The 8,312-nt window shown below is 33.7% G+C and overlaps 1 long non-coding RNA gene across 1 annotated transcript; it reads right to left on the reverse strand.

The window, feature by feature from the left end:
* Positions 1 to 1,326: 1,326 nt before the first annotated feature.
* LOC117904903 lies at positions 1,327 to 7,207 on the reverse strand. The gene is made up of 4 exons (XR_004649632.1): positions 7,007 to 7,207; positions 6,153 to 6,242; positions 5,961 to 6,055; positions 1,327 to 1,756 (listed from the first exon to the last, which is right to left on the reverse strand). It is a non-coding gene; the product is annotated as an uncharacterized LOC117904903 (long non-coding RNA).
* Positions 7,208 to 8,312: the final 1,105 nt, after the last annotated feature.

The following is an 8,312-nucleotide window of genomic DNA, read 5'->3' on the forward strand; positions in this document are numbered from 1 at the left end:
GGAGGCATCACAAATATAGATGGGAGATCATATAGGGCCTTTAGGAAGGGTTCAAAAATGTCGGCACCACACATTCCCAGAGTTGCAACACAAAAAAAAGGCCAAGGTATATAAGGTGGAGCCATTTTATTTCCCTCGAAGGTGGGACTTTTGGAGCTCAACATGGCTACTGGGTAGGGAAGAAATGACATTAGGGCTTGTGGTGGCGCCATTTGGACGCCATTTTGACATAAAGCTTCTCAACTCCTTTGACACTTTTTCTATTTATTTATTAATCTTTCCTGATTTTTCTGCATCGAACAAATGATATCCTTGACCAACCTAAAACTTTGGTTGGTCAAAATAGGAATATGTCATTGATCTTCATCCAACTTTAATACTATAAAACTTTTCATACTCTACTCTCCAAAGAAGTTCCCATAATTCATTATTCATGAAAATAACTATAAACATCAAGGACTAAATGAAACATATGAGAAAATCAAACATATATAAAGTAGCACATAATTAACTAGTTGGAGAGTGTGTTTAATATTTAAATTGAGCCTAAGATGCAATTGTTGCCCTCATTACCATGCAATGTATGACATCAATCAACAACCCAAAATCCAAAAGTTAAGATTAGTTCAAGTCTTGGATAACAACTCATATATCTCACTGACGTCAATTTATCACTTATGTATATACTAATACTACCTTAAAGAGAGAAAACCCTATTTGTAAAGACCCAGAGATGAGTAACCATAGAGTTTGGACCAGTCTCAAGACTTTGCTAAAGGCACATATTTCCTAATAATTAAATACATAAATAAAAATTATCTTCAAATTAGTCTACCCATTGTCACATGACTTTGCATTAATTGTTGTTTTTCTTCATTAACTTTAGATAATAGGATGACCTTTTTTTTTAATTATCTTTGGGCATGCAGGCTTCAGTATAACTGGGGGTTCATTGTTGCTACTCATTTCAGTTTTAGGTTGTATAAAGTAGTGAGAAAACAACTGGATATTAAAGTCAAAATGTGATTCATTAAACTAAATGGTCGGCTTCTGTTGCAACAAGTCTCTTTTAATAAAGTTGCTTTTGAAAAATTTCACTTCTAATGAATTAGAAAAGGCAATCAGCAACTTCAATAAGAATTGAATTCTTGGTCAAGGAGGTCAAGGAACTATTTATAAAGGTACATTAAATAATGAAAGAATTGTTGCGACTAAAAAGTAAAAAATAATTTATGAAAACCAATTAGAGCACTTTATTAATGAGATTGTGATTCTTTCACAAATCAATCATAAGAGGTTGGTTGGGATTTTGGGGTGTTGTTTGCATACAGAAGTGACTCTATGGGTTTATGAGCTCATTTCCAATGGAACCTTATTCCAGTTTATCCCTGTTCAAAATAGTAAGTTTCCGCTTTCATGGGAAATGTGCTTATGGTTTGCTTCATAAGTATTAGGAGCACTTTTTTATTTACATTCAGTTACAGGGAATTCAACCGTGGTGAATTTGAACACATCATAGTTCGGACTTTTTGAGGGTTTTTGCCTCCTGAGATTTTAAACTAGCAGTAAAATAGTAAGTGCTAACTGAGGTAAGTAGATCCAACTTTAACGAGGTTATAAACCTATTGATACCCCATTGAGCAATATGCATGAAATGCACTTGACAGTACCTTTGCTTGTTTTCGAGCAAGTTCTGCAGCAGCAAATCCAAATGTATCAAACTGCAAAGATTCCCCAGGGAACTGCCTTCCATTTCCTAAAGCAGGAAAACACAGAAAAATGGTATGAAAATAAATAAAAACAAATATAAATATAAATATAAACAACTTGAACAAAATTATTACAATTACAAGATCATTTAACACTAATATAGCTTGCATAACATCTGATTAACTGTAGAGTTGTTGCTACAACATTAAATGAATTTCTCAAATATATGAAAAAAAAATATGATAACAGCCATCAATTTCTTTGATAAGTCGGTAAAAATATCATTACTTAACACACTTAGAAACAATGCAGAAATAAACAAATAGAAGACAATAAGTCTATTGAAATAAAAAAGGGAAGACGTGTCCCATTGAACAGAAAGGAAAACCCACTTACTATGGGCTTGGCCATTAAATTTTAAAAGAAGTGAGATGTAGAACCACAACATTAACGGACAAAAAATCTGAATGGCAGAAGAGAAGACAAAAATCATAAATACTCCAGAACACTGTTTGGAAAGCAGGGGTAATGTGTTTGAATATATGGTGTATAGAACCACAACAGTATGTAACTAGGATGCTCCTATTGAAGCATTTTATGCTCTTGCATATTGTTCAGTACTACAGAGATGTGGCATTTTCTAATATTCTGTAGTTGCCATGTCAATCATGACGGCTCCATGTCACATTCCTTATGCAAATACAAGGAGCAAAAACAGAACTTAATTAAAAAAGTACAAACCCACAAGAGTTGGCGGTGCTACAAGAAATGAACTATGCCTATTTGGACCGGTAGCTGGTAGGTAATTCTGTATTTGATGAACTAAAATGCAATAAATACAGTAGATTCAGCATGATTTAGATTTTTGGACAAAAGTTGAACCCTGTCATCAAATCTTAAGGTTTCAACTATCAGAACCCTTTCTTTCATCAGGTGGAAATGACACATAGAATTTCCTGCTCCATCCTCATCCATGAATCCTTCCAGTAGGATGATTTCAGAGCAGGTGGAGGTTTTGGAAAACTTCTATGACTTTGCAAACCCCATCAGTCACTTTGGAACTGGGTGGAGGGCAATGTTTGCAATATAGTCTAACTACCTACCTCTGGAGTCAACATCAAATATGATCTTTTCCTTTTTAATGGTTAACAATTTCATTTTTGGTACTTGCTAGGACCTGAACTAGTACATCCCCCAAACCCTTGCCACTTGAGTCTAAATTAAATGCCTTCTTTCAACTAGTGGAGTCAGTCTAAATTAAATGCCTAAATTGGAATGATGACCTTATTAGTAAAAAGCACCACATCTAGAATTTACCTCCCCTCTACAAAAGCATTCCTGGACTTAGAGACCATTTTTTTCCACCATTTTCTTCAATCTTTTCACCAGGACCTTAGCTAAAAGCTTACATAGACCCCACCAAACTTACAGATTTAAATCCTTTCAAGTCCTCAACACCTCCTTTCTTTCGGATCAAAACAAAAAAAGTGGCGTTTATACCTTTTTCAAAACTTCCTTGCCTTTTTTTTTTTTTTTCATTTGATAGATAAACAAAAAGAGGATTATGTCAAAAAAAGTGCCAAAACACTAACGTACAATGGATATATACAACAACCATCAACAGGCACAAGCAAAACAAAAGAAGGACAATAAAAAATGACTCCCTCCCTCAATGAGAACCCAACCAACTAACAAAGTCAATTAAGGACATTGAGTCTTTATCTATATACTTGTCTAAAACAAAAAATGACAAAGAAAACTATTTTTCGGTCTTTGGTCAAAAAGCTCCTTATTTTCAAAAGGCACAAGTTAAACAAAAGAAGGAGAGCAAAAAACGACTCTCCCCTCAATGAAAACCAAACCAACCAACAAAGTCAATTAAGGACATTGATTCTTTATCCATATACAACTTGGTCAAAGACAACAAATGAGAAAGAAAACCATTTTTCAGTCTTTGGTTAGAAAGCTCCTTGTTTTCAAATGATCTTTTGTTTATTTCCTTCCAAATTGTTCAAAAAATGCATAAAGGAGCTATTTCCCACACCTTTTTTCATTTCTTCTTGACAATGGGGTTACGTCATCCTAAGAGGGTCTCTCTAATTGAGGAAGATAACACCGAAGACACTCCAAAAAGAGAAAACAATAAATATCACCAAACCCTCATCTTGCCACAATGTAGAAGGATATGATCAATTGAATCATTTTGGATATGACATAAAAAATATCTATTAGCTAATGTCCAACCTATCCTTTGAAAGAGATTGAGGGTCAAAACTTTACCCAGAGTCACCCCACAAACAAAGAAACCAAACTGTACCCTAAGTCACCTTCCACGGTCAAAACTTTACTACCCCCTCTTCCTTCTATTGGAAATATATTGTCCTTTCCACATTGTCAATCTTTTACACAACCTCTCTTCCACCCCATCCTAAGTTGCCACTAATTTATATGGGGCACCCACCATAAGACCTAAGTAAGTGGATGAAAAATGTCCCACCTTACAGCCTAATTCAAAAGCCAAATATTCCATGTTCTCCAACCTCCCAACTAGATTAAGTTTATCTTTAATCTCAAATTGGCCTCAAACCACATAAGTAACCAACTTAAATAGGTCATTTGATCCTAAAAGGCCTCACAAAAAACTAAAGTATTATCCGCAACCAATAGATGGAAAACTTACTAAACCGTAAAAAAGTCATAGAGAAATCATCCAAATATGGAGCTTTATCTCCACTTAAATCCAACAAAGTACTAACACCTCCTTTGAGCATGGCACCTTCAAACCCCTTGCTTCTTGCTATTCATAGCTTCATAGGTTATAACACTGATGCTAGGTCCTTAATCTCCCAATTTGGACAAAAGGCTACAAAAAGGTTGAGCCATCCCCTCCTTTATCTCATTCTTAGGAGAGCCATACACCATTCACCCTAATCCTAGGTAAAAAAGTTCCTTAGCCTACACATATTAGCCATTTTAAGAAATAATTGAGTGTTTCTATCTGCCTTCTTCAACAAAATCCCCCTAAACTCCGACATCCAAGAAGCTTTTTCCAACAAGGCATACTCATAATACTCTTCCCTTGCTACCCTCCTAACTTCAACTTCTCCTACAACTACAGCAACTCCCATCTCCTTAGAATCCTAGAGCTCACTTGATTTAAAGCCTGCTCTTTCCTTACTGATACACTACCAAACAACCATTTGTTCCAAGGCTTAAGAGGTGTCTTCAAAGCCTTCAATTTGGAAGCTAGAATGAAACTATAAGAACCTTTGAAGTTCTACCCCATCCACCAATTCTTAAGCTAATCTCTCAAGCCGTCTACTTTGAGACAAATGTTTTTGAACCTAAATGGAGTTTTGCCTCTCCTCAACCAATCCCTCAAGCAAGTGATCAAACATAGGTCTCAATAATAGACACTATAACATCCCATTGAAATGGCTTTCCTAATTTTCCAACACCAAAAAAGGTCCAATATTGACATTGACTGATTGTTCAAGCCACCACACCATGTGAAGGGGCCCTCCATCAAAGGGAGATCATGCAAATCTAGATCTTATATAATCTACATGAACCTTCTGATGATTGCAGACATTCTATCACCATTCCTAAGTCCCCCTGGGAATCTAGTTGTATTAAAATCTTACCAACACACCAGGTGGCATCCCACAACCCTTTTACAGCCCCAAACTCAGGCCATTCAGTTTCATTTACAATATGTTACTGTTCTCTCCAATTAAAAGAAGATAGCAAGAACCTCACTTATATCCATTCTCAATGGCATAAAGAACTTAACAATCAATGATTGAAGATTAAGGCTATTAACTCAGCCAAAATGAAGTGAAGTTTCAAGAAACTTGGCTACATAATATCAAGTTATGATGACCGAAGAGAACTATTCATATATTTAACCAATAGAACAAAAAAATATAAGGAACCTATTCGTTTGAGCATGCTTCCTGATATATCAGAATAGTTGCAAAATCTTAATAACCATATACAAATATTCAGCACCATAAGCATTATGACTCCTCTCTTTACATAAGAAAAAAAATTGAGTACCATGCAAAGTTTGATATCTTTAAAACAGTTCCCAAACATATACTAAATTTTAAGCTGCCCAAATGCAGTTGCTAGATATTTACTAAAGTAGATCCATATAATGCTAATTGATGCCCAAAGTGGAGACTTAAACCTTATCCAGTAAAATAAAAAATATACATATTTATATAAGAGAAGGTGAGATAACATACCACTTTCTCACCATCATCTAAGAAGTTAAACATACTCTGCTTTTTAACTTCAGCCTGGTTCTTCCAGGACGAGGTAAATGACTGTGGAGCCCACCCTGCATGTTTATTTCACTTCGTTTACTCATTAGGCTTTACTAAAGAAATTCAGAATTCACAGGACCACTTTAGTTCAAATGCACATAATACTATTACCCTCTTTACAGCCCACAGTATTATAGTATCCAGCAGAAAACCCTCCATAAATGGTCCATGAAACCACCTTTGCAATTCTTCATCTGTAACCTGAAAATTCATAATTATAAAAAAGGCAATGTGTGGTTGAGAATATGCAATGAAATAGTAAAAATATAGCATCAGATATGTTTACTTGGACCAAAATTATGTAAAAAACAGAAGTAAATTTATGCCAGTCCAACCAGCGTTGGTCACCACAGACAACACTAGATCCATATGTTTTCAAATTATATGTGAAGTTTCTGGGGTCACATTCACTACCAGCCATTTAACCATTGACCTCATGAAGATAACAAATCCTCAGCTCCATTAAGGAATAATCCAGGATCAGAGTTATTGAGGCAATATTTCATAGAAAATCCAAAATGAAATATGTAAGTTAAAAAATAAAATTGCATACTTATTTGGAATAATTGGGGAATATAGATAATTATTTGGCGAATAATCAAATGAATTTTCTATAGATTAATTTGACAAAAAAAAAAAAAAACACTCAAAAGATCAAGACAGATTCGGGAATAAGTCAAGGATTCTGTAACTATCTAATTGTTGATCCTACTTATCTAGGTTTCATAAATTTATACCATTCTATTGAATTGTACTAGTAGAGTGTTTCCATGGGGTGGGATCAGAAAAAATAAGCACCTTCATTCAACAGAGCCATATGAATTAGTAACGGGGGATTTCTCCATTTTCTTCAGAAACCAAAACAGCACGACACATTACCATAATACTACCATATTGTACTTTTATCATTTTTGCTCAATTTTCTCAGCAACCAAACAAAGAAACAAGAAAGCAAACGAGAATACCTCTTGCTTCCAGGGAAGGAGGCTTCGCAAGAGACTAGAAGACTCAGCAACTGCTTTCTTCTTACGACTGGTCATCTCTTCCTCACGCTCAATCGGATCATTTTTTTTTTTTTATTCCTACTCATTTGGAAATCGATTCAACATCCTAACGAAAATGAGTATTAAGAATTAGGGTTCCTGAAAATGATCGCAGGGTAAGAACCCCGGAGCATTTCAATAACTAAACTGGAATCAGCTCCCTCCCATTTTCATTATTTTAACCTCTAATAGCCACGTAAGCCAAAAAAACTCAAACAAAATAAATTTAATTCATGTGTCACGACTCATACTCACTACTATTTTATAATTTTAAAAATAATATAAGAAATACTTTTTAAATTATATTTTTTATTTTTAAAAGTATCAAATATGATTACTGATTCCAATTATGTTTTTCTGCTTTTAAAAGCAAAAAGGAAACAAAAATCTATTGATGTGTAACAACCAAAAGAAAAACATTTTTGTAGAATTTGTTTAAGAAATTTTGATTATAAATTTTTTTATTATTTTTTTATGTTATCATTCATAATTTATTAGCATCTAAATACATGTCATAGTGAAGTACGCGTGATATATTCATTTCAATGTAAAATAGAGATGGGTAATAAGTAAAAAAAATGAAAAGAAAAAAGACAAGCTTAAAAGGAAGAGTATAACGTTGAACAATTTCCCTATTCTTATTTTGAATTATATCAATTTACAAAATTTATTATTTTCAAAGAATAATCATCCATATATTTAGTTATTTTAAAACTTCATCACACTTTTTATTTTATTCTCTTCATAACTTTCGATGGATAACCCTTCAAAGTTTTTTTATTTTTCTTGTTTCTTTTTATTAGAGTTGTTTTTTCGTTTCTTTTTATTCGAGTAGGGTGAGTACCCAAGTTTGACTGATCCAACTCAATCCAACCAAATAAGGGATTCTAAAAGCAATTTTTAGGAGTTGGAACTGTTAAAAACTATCTAGAAACCATCCTAGTAAATATAATAATAAAAAAATAAAAAATGAGAGATCCCTCTCTCATTTTTTACTTTTTCATAGGAAAACAAATATCCGAGAATTCAAGAAGAAAAATTCTCTATAAATAAAAATAAAAAGGAAATGTTTTTGTGCTGTAAAGCAAAGTGGTTTTCAATTTTAATGTGGATCTATTCTTGAAGAAACAACTATTTTTTACATTTTGGGCAATGCAAAAAGGTAATCACAAGTTTTCCCACACTTTCCCAAAAAAAAATCATATTAATTCAATAAATTTCCCCATAA

Source organism: Vitis riparia, chromosome 17, assembly GCF_004353265.1.
Source record: "Vitis riparia cultivar Riparia Gloire de Montpellier isolate 1030 chromosome 17, EGFV_Vit.rip_1.0, whole genome shotgun sequence".
Lineage (NCBI taxonomy): Eukaryota > Viridiplantae > Streptophyta > Magnoliopsida > Vitales > Vitaceae > Vitis > Vitis riparia.